Here is a 13,244-nt window from a genome sequence, read left to right as displayed (position 1 = left end):
GCCCGGCGCTGGTCTCTTCTTAATCACCGGTAATTTCTTAGCTCCAGCTAATCAGCATCAATAGTNCCAGTAATGCAAAGTTTTCACTTTAGTAGTTCTGGTATCTTGTTAATCACAGCTGATTCTTCAGCTCCAGCTAACCAGAACCACAGAATCTTCACAATTCAAAATAGCAATGGCCATGAAAAGAGTCTTTAATTTTCCCTCTGAAATTACACAAGCCAGGCCTCCATCTTCTGCACTGTTCTCAACATTATCTTTCAAGCTCCTACACAACATTTGACAGAGCTATTAACACTGAATGGATCTTCTAGGCCAAAGTTCCAAAGTCCTTCCACAGTCCTTCCCCCAAAATGGTCAGGTTGTCACAGGAATACCCCACTAGGCTGATACCAATTTGTCTTAGTCAGGGTTTCTAATCCTCTACAAACATCATGACCAAGAAGCAAGTTGGGGAGGAAAGGGTTTATTCTGCTTACACTTCCATACTGCTGTTCATCACCAAAGAAGTCAGGACTGGAACTCAAGCAGGTCAGGAAGCAGGAGCTGATGCAGAGGCCATGGAGGGACGTTCTTTACTGGCTTGCTTCCCCTGGCTTGCTCAGTCTGCTCTCTTATAGAACCAAGACTACCAGCCCAGAGATGGCAAGACCCACAAGGGGACCTCCACTCTTGATCACTAATTGGGAAAATGTCTTATAGCTGGATCTCCTGGAGGCATTTCCCCAACTGAAGCTCCTTTCTCTGTGATAACTCCAGCTGTGTCAACTTGATACAAAACTAGTTGGTACAAGCTACTATGGCTCAAAAGAAAAATTAATGAATCATAATATATCCTCAGTTTTATAGGCTGTATTCCCTGTGACAAAGTCATGCATTATAGAATATTAACAACAGAAGCACAGTTATTGAATATCTCAATGTTAAAACTTCATGAAACAAGATAATGGAGTAATATTTTTAAATTGTTATGGTGAAGAAGCCTTCACACTTCACTATTTATATTCTTCATTTAAATGTGAAGGTAACGTGAGCAAAATACCTCATCAGACAAGGTCTCAGATGTTTTACCATATAAATAGCCTGATAGAGTTTAATGTCAGGAAATACATCAGTTAAGAGGACGATCAACCCAGGAAAATAGAAAAATATAAGTAATGTAAGATGGAGCAAAATATTTAATAATTCCTCATATACATATTTATACGTACTTGGATAGAAATATTTTTATGTATTTTGTTTTTCGTGAAACTATGCTAGTGAAATAGCATCAAGGATTCATTGGCACAGAAATAGAGATAACAGAGGTGTTTAAATCATATGAAATTTGGGGGAAATAAACACAGATCTCAGTTTCAGAATTAAGTCCTAAATGTTTTACTATATGCGTCCGACCAGATACTAGTTGAAGAGCTGAATATGAAACAGTAAACAAAAAGAATTATGACCCCAAAAACTTCAGATAAGTACAAATAGTGACTCAGTGATATACAAACAATTGAATAGTTGTAATTATTATGGGCAAACAATCATGATAAAACAATCTCCCCACTATGATGGCCTTAACACAGACCAAGAACTTATTTGAAAGGGCCAGGAGGGTGGATGCAAAAGAGAAATCCAGGCAGAAGCATCAGCACATACAAATGTTCTTACCTGCCAGCACACTTGGATGATTAAATGATAACACATAGTCAATTCACTGTGTTAAGACTGGAGTGAGCCATATAGACAAGAGAGGAAATCAATTAAGAAGAAAATGACTTGTAGTAGAGATTTCAAAAGGCCATTGTGTACATCTTTAAATTATTTTATTTATTTACATTCCAAAAGCTACATTCCAGGTCCCCTCCCTGAATTCTTTACTTTCCCCTCTGCCTCTGTGAGGGTGCCCCCCCCCCACTGCCCACCTCACCTTCACCAGCATCCCTCTTCCCTTGGGCATCAAGTTTCCATAGGATTCTGTGCATCCTCCCCTACTGAGGCCATACAAGGCAGTCCTCTGCTACACATGTGCCCAGGGCCATGAACCAGCCCATGTATGCTCCTTGGTTTTTGGCTTAGTCTCCAACAGCATTAAAGTGTCCAGGTTAGTTTACACTGTTGTTACCATTCCTTTCAGAGCTCTTTCAGTCCTTCCTCTAGTTCTTCCATATTGGTTCCAGACCTTAACCCAATGGGTGACTGAAAGTATCTGCATGTGTCTCAGTCAGTTGCTGGTAGAGCCTTTTCAGAGGACAGCCATGCCAGGCTCCTGTCTGCACGCACAATATGGCCTCAGTAATAGTGTCAGGATTTGGTGTGCACTCATGAGATGGATCCTAACTTGGGCTGGTCACTGGGCAACCCTTTCAGTCTTTGCTCCATTTTTGTCTCTGCATTTCCTTTAGACTGGAACAACTCCGGGATAAAAAGTTTGAAGATTAGTGGGTGGCCCTCAGCCTCAACTGGCGGGCCATGTCTATCTACTGGAGGTGGTCTCTTCCTGTTCCATCTTCCCACTATTGGGTATTTAGGCTAATGTCATCCCCATGAAGTTCTGGTAGCCTCTTACCTCCCACGTCTCTGGGACTTTCTAGAGGTTCCTCTTCCCCCTATCTGCCCCTATTTGGATTCATTCTCTTGGCTCTCTGAATATCCTTGCTCTCTCTTCCCATACTTGATCCTGCTATTCCTTTTCCTCTCCCCCTCTCCTCTCCCACCCAGTTTTCTCCCTCCCTCTGCTTCCCATGTTGATTTTGTTCCCCTTCTAAATGAGCTTCAGGTATCCACACTTGGGCCTTCCATCTTGTTAAGCTTCCTAAGGTCTGTGAGTTGTATTATGAATATTCTGAACTTTTTAGCTAACATCCACTTATCAGTGAGTACATACCATGTATGTCCTTTTGGGTCTGGGTTGCCTCTCTCTGGATGATATTTTCTAGTTCCATTCATTTGCCTGCAAAATTCATGATGTCCTAGTTTTTAATGGCTGAATAGTATTCTGTTGTATAAGTGAACCACATTTTTTGTATCCATTGTTGATTGAAGGACATCTGGGTTGATACCAGCTTCTGGCTATTACAAATAAGGCTGCTACAAACATAGTGAAACACTTGTCATTGTAGTAGGGGTGGAACATATTTTGGGTATATTCCAGGAACTGGTATAGCTGAGTCTTCAGATGGAAGTATTCCCAATTTTCTGACGAAATTGTCAGATTGATTTCCAGAGTAGTTACACTCCCAGCAGCAATGGAGGAGTGTTCCTCTTTCTCTACATCCTTGACAGCATGTCCTGTTGCTTCAGTTTTTAATCTTAGCCACTCTGATTGGTGTAACTTAGAATCTCAGGATTATTTTGATTTGCATTTCCCTGATGATGATGGATATTGAATATTTCTTTAAGTGCTTCTCAGCCATTCGAGATTCCTCTGTTGAGAACTCTCTGTTTAGCTCTTTACTCCATCTTAAAAAATAGGGTTATTTGGTGTTTGGAATCTAACTTCTTGAGTTCTTCGTATAATTTTGGATATTAGCCCTCTATCGAATGTAGAGTTAGTGAAGCTCTTTTCACAATCTGTAAGTTTCCATTTTGTCCTATTGACAGTGTCCTTTGCTAAGCTTACAGAGTTTTCAGTTTCATAAGGTCCCATTTCTGTGAACATTTTGACAGTTCTTTTTCTGAAGAGTTTTCAGCAGATGGGTATGGCAACCAACATTAGATTTTTAAAGATGTACTTATTTTTGTTTTATGTGTATGACTTTTGTTTGTTTTGTTTTGCTTGTTGCCAGCATGTATGTCTGTGTACCATATGCATTTTTGGTGGCCACAGTGGCCGAAAGAGGGCAACAGACACCCTGGAACTGAAGTTACAAACAGCTGTGACAGACAGATAGATACATTGGTATTGGGTAATTACTGAGCCATCTCTCTAGACCCTTATATTAGAGTTTTAAAGATTCACTTAAGTCAGTGTTTCTGGTCCAGGCAAGAAAGTTAAGAGAAAATTTCCATACTTCTTTTTAAGTCCAATTATAAATCTAGAAAATGGTATTGCAAGCAACCAAATGAAATCTCCTAAAGACAGTGTAAAGAAAGTAAGGGCCCTGGAGGGTTCTCTGCCTCATGATTGCCCAGACTAATAGAAGGCAAATACTCTGCTTTCTGCTTTATGGTGAAAGAAAGAATCCAAACTAAGATAATTCATTCATCCAAGGAGAAGGAAATCTCTCTTTCTCATCAGGATGCATCTGGTGCCTCCTGTAAAGAGAGGGTTGTTAGGCAGGGACAGAGGCACAGATCTACCGCATCTTCAGTGCTCAAAGCTTTTGTCAGAATAACTAATGTCAGGACTTTCTAGAAAAAAACAGAGCTGATAATTTTATGAAGCACATTTAATATAGCTTTTACAGATGTATATTAAGAGAGAGGAAGAAGAAGAGAAAAAATTGCCATTCAACAAAATACAACATTAAAATTTTAGAATAAAATATAATCACATCATTTATCCCCTGACATTTTTCTTGCTCAGTTTTTCAGTTTCGGGCAGGAATGAATGTAATCAGAAATCAATATCAGAGTTGCAGAAGAGAACACCTTTAGCCAAAATAAACTACAACCACTGACAAAAAAAAGCTCAAGATGCTGATGGGCTGTTACTCAATAAGTTATTGTATTAATTTGCTCTCTGTTGCTATGATAAAACACTGACAACATGCAGAGCGAGTGTGTGTGGGGGGTTACTTCATATTTGAATTAAGTCTATCATCATTATTGAGAAAAACCAAGGTAAGACGTTAAAAATACTTAGGAGTACATTAATTAATAAATTCTTATCTAATTAACTTTTTTTTTTTTTTTTTTTTTTTTTTTTTTTTTTTTTTTTTTTTTAAAGGTGAGAACCTATAGGCAGGAACTCAGTCTGAGACTGTGCATAATGCTGTTTCCGGGCTTGCTTCCTCTGGCTTACTCATCGACTTCTCTTCATACCCACGTTCATCTTCTAAGGGATGGGGACTCCCACAGTGGGCTAAGTTCTGCTATATCAACTAGCAATCAAGAAAAATGCTCTTCACACATGCCCACAGACCAATATCATGGAGGTGATCCTTCAATTGAGATTGATTACTAAAGCTAGCTCTTACAGTTGAATATTCTGAGAAGAAAGCATGGAATGTAAAAGTCTTTACCTGAACATATTTTTTTTAGCTACATATTATTTGAATGTTTAGTTTAATAATATTTCTACATCAGGGAAAGAGTTAGTGGTGTTTTTTTTTTCCCCTCATGCTTTCTATTTCCATGGGACAAAGACTTTCATGATCTCAGTCTGTGACATTTCAAATACTCACTATTAGGAAACCGAATCCAACAATGTACAAAATATACACCAGGCCAACAATATGTATTCCAGAATATGAGATGGGTTCATAAATATAAACCACCATTTCTATGATCTGGAAATTAATAACATGGAAGTATCATTTGTACCAAAAAATGATATGTAATTAAATCCAAGAGTTGCAATAAAAATCTTGACTGACCTAACAATATAGAAAAATTAGTTCAGCTTAATAAAAAAACATGTACAAAAACCCAATATTTAATAATAAAAGATGGAACATTTCTTCATAATCTTAAGAACTAAGTCACTATGTCTGTTCATATGAAGCATTCTTATTATTTAAGTGGTATTCCCTAGAAGAAAGATAATAATCTTGACAAGGACCCAAGTAGGAAATAATATTCTACCTTATATTAAGGGTTGCTCAGTGCCTGTAATAATCAAAGAAAAAAGGTAAAGGTGGAGTGATAGACAGGTAGATAAGTGGAAAATTTCACAGACTTCAGAAAAGACCCATAAAATATCTGCATTTTTTTTTATGAAGGTAGAAAAGCAATTCCTGTGAGAAACAAAAGACTTTTCAACAAATGGGGCTGAATTAACTTGACATTCGCAGGCAAAAACAAAGACACTCTACCTACCCACATTTGATTTAAAAATTAATTAAAAATTGCTCATAGACTTGAGGGTAATGTGATAAAACTTTCAGAAAATAAAACAGCTTTAGATTTTAGGTTAGCCAAAGAAATTATGACCTAAATGTGATCCATAGGAAGCAAATCCTGCTATACCTACTCTCGTGAATTCAGAACCCTATTGCTCTAAGAAGGCCCATGTGCAATGGATGAAGAAAAATCTAGGAAAAGAAAGGGCAACATTTTGGCAAATAATGTTATCTAACAAAGGGAAATGTCATTGCTGTGGTGACGTACTTTCAAATAATGATGGTAAGGATTAATATTATTTTGGATCTGGGTTTCACAGTTTTCAGTCCATGGTCAGCTAGCTCCAGTTTTTGGCACCTAAGCAAGGCAGGATATCAGCACAATAAAAATGCTGTGAATCAGAGCTATTCACTGTGCTGCCTGAGAAACATGCCTGTAATGAAATTACCTAATAGTTCTCTTCCTTCCTTCACTTTTTCTTCTACATGGGCCTGAGCCACTGAACTTTGGACATATGGACTATTTATGCGACTTACATATATGACCAGCTTCCTGCTTCAAGACTGCTTTCCTGACTTCTTTGTCATGATGGACCCTTGAACTGTGAGCAAGAATAAATCCTGTGTCCTACTCTCTTATCACAGCAAGAGAGAGGGAACTTACATGAAACCTGGGGAAAAGACGTTAATTTGGTTCATAGATTCAGAAGTTCCAGCACATGGTTGGATGGTTGCTTTGCATGCCACCTGTCCCTGTTTATTAACAGTCTCTGGAGACATAAAGAAACCTCAGAGTTCATGTTTACACTCTCCTAAGCATGTCTTAACCCAATATAGGAGAATATCATTAACCTACAGAAAGAAGATTCTGTGTTCTCAAAAAAATTCAAGTCATTCAATGTGAAGAATGAGCATAAGATGTAGATACTTCAGAATACGGTGACAGATGGGTACATAGGAAGACCGCCAGGGATACAGATGCAGCTCAGGGTAGGAACTTTGTTCCGTCCCAAGCACTTCACACAGGAGAAGAAGCTTTTTGTAATGGCTGGAGCTTGTAGGATATATTGAAGAAACAGGGACAGGAGGATGGCAAGTTTGAGGCCAACATACAGTACACTTCAGCGCCTATTGTAGTAGATAGCTCAGTAGCTAAGTACACATACATGTCTTTCATAGGACCACAATTTGCTACTCAGCATCTACGTCTTGTAGTTCTCACTTCCAATATCTCCAGTTCCTAGGGATATGTTCTCTTCTGGCCTTGAAGGGAACCTGAATACACACACACACACACACACACACACACACACACACACACACACACATGCAGTCACCCGAATAAAATCAATTTTAAACTAAGAAAAGAAAGTCAACAGGTATAGTTATAAAAATGAAATATAAAACCTCAATCACACATAAACCTACCAGTTTTAAAAATACATTATGATAAACCCAAATATGAGTGACGAGATGAACTGGGTAAGTCGTAAATTGCTGATGGGAAACTAATATGACAAAGGCTCATGGAAAAGTCACTTATCAATTTAATACTCTAGCAAATAAGTAGTTACCATAACTGGACTGTCTATCTCAAACAAATAAAACCTTCTGGGACTTGATAACCACTGAGGCAGGAAACGCTAAAGGAGTATGATTTTGGTCTGTTTAGGATTAGATAGTCAAAATATCTTTTATGAAACCATGAAAATGAAATATAAATACTTTGGTAGACTTGTGTAAGTTATGAGTGTTATGCACTATAAATACATATCTTTACAATCCTAGATTTAAAAAAAAAAACAGCAAAAATGGAAGACTCAATACCGTTATTAATGTATTGGCCTTCATCAGAAAAGGTTCCTGTCACCATTCACTTATGGTGACACACACACCTGTAATCTGAGCACTAGGAGGCAGTGGCAGAAGTCTTAAACAAATCAAGGTCATCCTGTCACACACAGTAAAGTACAGGACATCCAGGGCTACCTAGAAAAACTCAGTGTCAAGAAAACAACAACAACAACAAAAACCATAACAAAACCCCAAATCCTGAAATTTACAGGAATTGAAACTCAGGGCACTTCTGGCTTACGTAGTTGTAGAGATAATAAAAAAACAAAGGAAGCAAATTAAACTTGCAAAAAGAGAAAGGAGGGGACAAGATGCAGGATCGAGCTCACCATTGAGACTGTTCATTATATTTCTGTGTAAAATTAATTTTATTAAGTTTATGTAATTATTTATTAATTAATATTTTTATTAGTCTAGAGATTTATAGCAATATTTTATGTAAGTTCAACTTTATAGTTCTAATATAAATACAGCATGCTTACAATGTGTTATTTCCTTTACACATTGCTGAATATTTAGCACAGTTAAATTAATATTTATCAGCGGGACTAGGCATATATTGAAGTAAACTTTGTCCCAAATTTTAATAGCCAGCAAAACACCCTGAATGCCTTTTTTCAATGTTTGTTCAATGAATTTGGTTTTAATATTTGTGTAATGGGTCATATACAAGAAACATGCCAATATTAGAATTAAATTAAAGCTGTTGTATTAGTGGAAAAACAAAAATAGTCTATGGAAGAGAAAAGGGAGGGCAGATGTAGGCACAGTCGAGGCGCCCCATAAATCCATACAACAGGAGTCACTCCTCCACAGTGCAACATCACTGGCTTTTCCTGTCTTCATACGCACTGGAAATGAAGTCAGGTTAAAATTGTGAGCTCATTATACTTCCTACCACATGGCCAAAATGCAGTCTTATCCTGTTTATAGAAAGAAAAAAAAAATTAAAAAAAGAGTCATTGAGAATCACTACTGCCTGGCTTACGTTGCTCTGGAGAGAAACTTGACAACACTTAGGAGAAAACGCAGTCTGCATATACACCTCAGCAATGTAGTTCCCTGCCCTTGACTAGGACCTGGGGAGACGCATGCGTAGTCCACACACATCCCTGCAGACTGTGTACAAAGCTCATCACTGCAGTCTCTGAATGCTCGTCACTTTAGGTTGCTTAGATGGCAAGTGGATAATCAAATATGTTAGTTGCTTTACCTTTTAGATTCCTCAGGAGTCAGAAGAGGTCCACCAGACATGCGTAGAGAAACCATGATAGGCCTTAACACTTCGTGCCTAGTCGAGTCGTAACACACTCGGTGACATACATTTTCATATAAATACAAGAAAGCCTGTATTTAAAAGCAGTATTTGATTTTTCATAGTCACTCACAAACTGAGTGACACATATTAAATCCCACTTATTTGGGGATGAAGGGGTGGTAGGTGAAAGGAAAATAGGAGAAATGATGGAGAATATTGGAAAAAATAATAATGGAATGATGAAAAGAAAAATGGACTTCACAGAGATCCAAGCAGACAAACTTCAAATAAATAAATAAATAAATAAATAAATAAATACTCAGTGGTATAGTCATTATAATACTAAATGAATAGTATTGAATTGTTCATATTTTCCTTTTTTTTTTTAAGTATTTATTTTAAACTCCAGATTTTATTCCCCTCCTGGTCCACCCTCCGACCGATCACATCCCACACCTCCTTCCCACCCCCCTGTTTCTACCCCCCCCCACTCCACCCCACCAGACCTCTAAACTCCCTGGGGCCTCCAGTGTCTTGAGGGCTAGATGCTGAACCCAGACCCGGCAGTCCTCTGCTGTATCTGTGTTGGGGGCCTCATATCAGCTGGTGGATGCTGCCTGGTTGGTGTTCCAGTAGCTGAGAGATTTGGGCGGGGGTGGGGGGGGTTCTAGGCTAATTGAGACTGCTGGTCCTCCTAGAGGGTTGCCCCCTTCCTCTGCTTCTTTCAGCCTTTCCCTAACTCAACCACAGGGGTCAGCAGCTTCTGTCCATTGGTTGGGTGCACATATCTGCATCTGACTCTTGTTGGTCTTTTGGAGGGTACTCATGCTAGGTCCCTTTTCGTGAGCACCCCATAGCCTCAGTAATAGTGTCAGGCTTTGGGATCCCTCTTTAGGCCTGTCTCTGGACCTTCTTTTTCTCAGGCTCCTCTCCATTTCCATCCCTGCAGTTCATTCAGACAGGAACAATTGTGGGTCAGAGTTTTGACTGTGGGATGGCAACCCCATCGCTCACTTGATGCCCTGTCCTTCTGCTGGAGGTGGCCTCTGCAAGTTCCCTCTCCCCACTGTATGGCATTTCATCTAAGGTCCCTTTCTTTGATCTCTAAGAGTCTCTCACCTCTCAGGTCTCTGGTGCATTCTAGAAGGTCCCCCAACCTCCTATGTCGTAGGTTGCCTGTTTCCATTCTTTCTGCTGGCCCTCAGGGCTTCAGTCCTCTTCCCTCATCCAATACCACATCATATTCCCCTCTCCGATCCCCGCCCCACGTCCCCTTTCCCTCCCAGATCCCTCCTTCCCCACTTGTGGTTGCTTTCTTCTCCCTCCCAAGTGGGACTGAAGCATTCTTACTTGGGCCTTTCAGTTTACTAACTTTTTGAGTTCATATCTTCTAATGGTAAAAGGTAGGAAGAAGGTGTGTTGGGTCAAAAAATATTGCTTTCATTTTATAGTGGTTGAACATATATTGATACAATATTTTAAGATGTTTTATAAAGAATATTTTTTAAAGAATGACATTTCATAGTATATAAATATTTAAAATGCATACTTTGGAGAAATGGTTTCCATAATTGTAAACGTTGAGTGATGAAGCACTCAGCTTTCTAGGTACCAACCTTAACAGACACGGGACAAACATTTATAGTACAGTTTGTTCAGAGAAGATTGTATGTAACCAAATGTTCAATAATTCACATCCTAAATGAATGTGAGATACATAAATAAATATAGTACTATGTAGCAATAAAAAGAGCAATGTTGATCCACAAGTGTGGATATGGTTATATAGTTAACACATTTATTAATCGTCAGAGAAGCCAATCAACAAAACCTGCATACTGTATGACATCAATTATATTAAAACAAGTAATTTAAAGTGAAGCTCTTTTGTTCATGCATATGTAAATGCATACCAGTAGTCTCAATGAATATTCATCAACTTGAAATCAGTAGCTATGTGTAAAAGGTCAAAAGGACTTTAATTATAAATTTCCACTGTGTCTTATTACATCATGCATGTATTCATGCATCCTTCATGTAGCTAAAAAGAAATTCATTTATCCCCTACAGAGAATTTTAAACATTATGGTGTCAATTTTGTTTTACACATTCTTATTAAAGGAGCCTTTAATCAAATATCTTTAAAAATTATTCAGAGTAATTAATTTCTTAGAATATATATATATATATATATATATATATATATATATATATATATATCTCAGAAATATGTTCTACAATGTTTAAGGATATTGTATAGTCAGTGTCACCTATCCATCTTTTTCTCCTTAAAGAATACCTAGCTGTACAAAGGTTTATTATAAAAATAAATTTGAGTATATTGAAAGAGTATCACAAGAAAAAAATGTTGATTTAAGGGTCAAATAGCCTAAAATATTGCAATGACTCACACAAATGGTATGAGTTACACTGGGTGAGAGTAAGGGAATAATACTCACACAATGTATTCGTGCTTCTTCATTTCTGATAAAGCATGAGGGTGAGTGCTAAGTAAACACACAATCGCTTTATAGTAAATTCTGAAAGCAATGTCTAGTTTGGTGAAGTGCATAGATATCCCTCTGTAACAAGGCTGTGACCAGCTTCAACCCTGTGCCATTGTTAATCTTTAAACTACAGTGAGAAGACAGCTCCTTGAGAGCATTGTTGTGTACAAAAGGGACAAATGATAACTCCTTAACTGTTAGTGATAAAACTGTGATGAAATACCCGGAGCAAAGAAAAGCCTCCTTCTTATATCTTCTCCACGGTGTAGGGTCTTCATTGCCTGTCTGTTTATCCACTAATCCCCAAGGAATATTGTTCATCAGTGTATCAGCCACTGTTCTAAGAAGACTTCTCTTTCCTCCTCCTCCTCCTCCTCCTGCTCCTCCTCCTCCTCCTCCTCCTCCTTCTTTTAATTTTGGAGGTAATATCTATCTCAATGAGTAGCCATTCATGCATCTCTATCTACAGTGATTCCCCTGCCTCAACTTCTCAAATGTTTTAACTACAGGCATCAGTCATCCCATATGGAAGGAATTGATGTTTCATATTTTTAGTTAATATATTTTTAATTCAATATAATTGCATCATTGCCCCTTTTCTTTCCTGGCTTCAAATCCTCCCATGTTCCTTCCTTCCAACCCATTCCATACTTCCCGCTGAATCCCTCTCAAATATATGGCTACTCTTTCGGAATATATAATAAGCACAATTATATAAAGACAACCCTCTGGGTCTGTTTCTGTCTATTCTGTGCACATCACTTCAGGGCTGACCACTTTGTATTAGATAACAGTTAGGGTGATTTTCTCGGGGTGAGATTAATTCTCCTCCAACTGCCATCATTTGCCTATAGTTTTTTTTTATTGAGAGGTGGGACTCTGACGTTTTTTCCCCTTCCATGTTAGTGTGCCTTTGATTTGTGCTCAATAGACTTGATTTTCCCATTTCTCTGATACCTGCTCAGCCATGTTCATTTCCAAACTATTCCAAATAGTTAGGAAACTGAAACAATCTAAATGTTCTTCAGACTTCAACAGATGAATGGATAATGACAATGTGGTGCCTATACACATGCAAAAAATTATTATTCACAGACAAATAAAAGTAAAGCCAGGTAATTTTCAAATAAATGAATCAAAATTGAGAAGAGTATATTGAGTAAGGTAACCCAGACCAAGAAAGACAAATGCTACATTGAGAGGACAGAGTTATCCAGAGCCAGGGTGACTCCATGACAGGGTGAAAACTGGCAGTTGGGGAATCCAGGCCTAAGTTTCTGTTTCCCAGAACTGGAAAAGTCCAAAACAACTCAATTCCAGGAAAGGTACCCCTCATGGGCAGCTAATCAGGAAGCAGTCCCACCTAGCCTGTATCAACCTTACTGGCAGCCAATCAGGATCTGTAGAAACTTCCCCACCCAAGGAGCTGAAGAGGGCTGCAACCCTGTAGGTGGAACAACAANATAAACTAACCAGTACCCCCTGAGCTTGTGTCTCTAGCTGCATATGTAGCAGAAGATGGCCTAATTGGCTATCACTGGGAAGAGAGGCCCCTTGGTCTTGCAAACTTATTTATGACCCAGCACAAGGGAAGGCCTGGGCCAAGTAGTGGGAGTGGGTGGGTAGGGGAGCAGG

The sequence above is a fragment of the Mus pahari genome, chromosome 12 (genome assembly GCF_900095145.1).
Source record: "Mus pahari chromosome 12, PAHARI_EIJ_v1.1, whole genome shotgun sequence".
Lineage (NCBI taxonomy): Eukaryota > Metazoa > Chordata > Mammalia > Rodentia > Muridae > Mus > Mus pahari.
The sequence above is the reverse complement of the archived record's forward strand: the minus strand, read 5'-3'. Positions refer to the sequence as shown.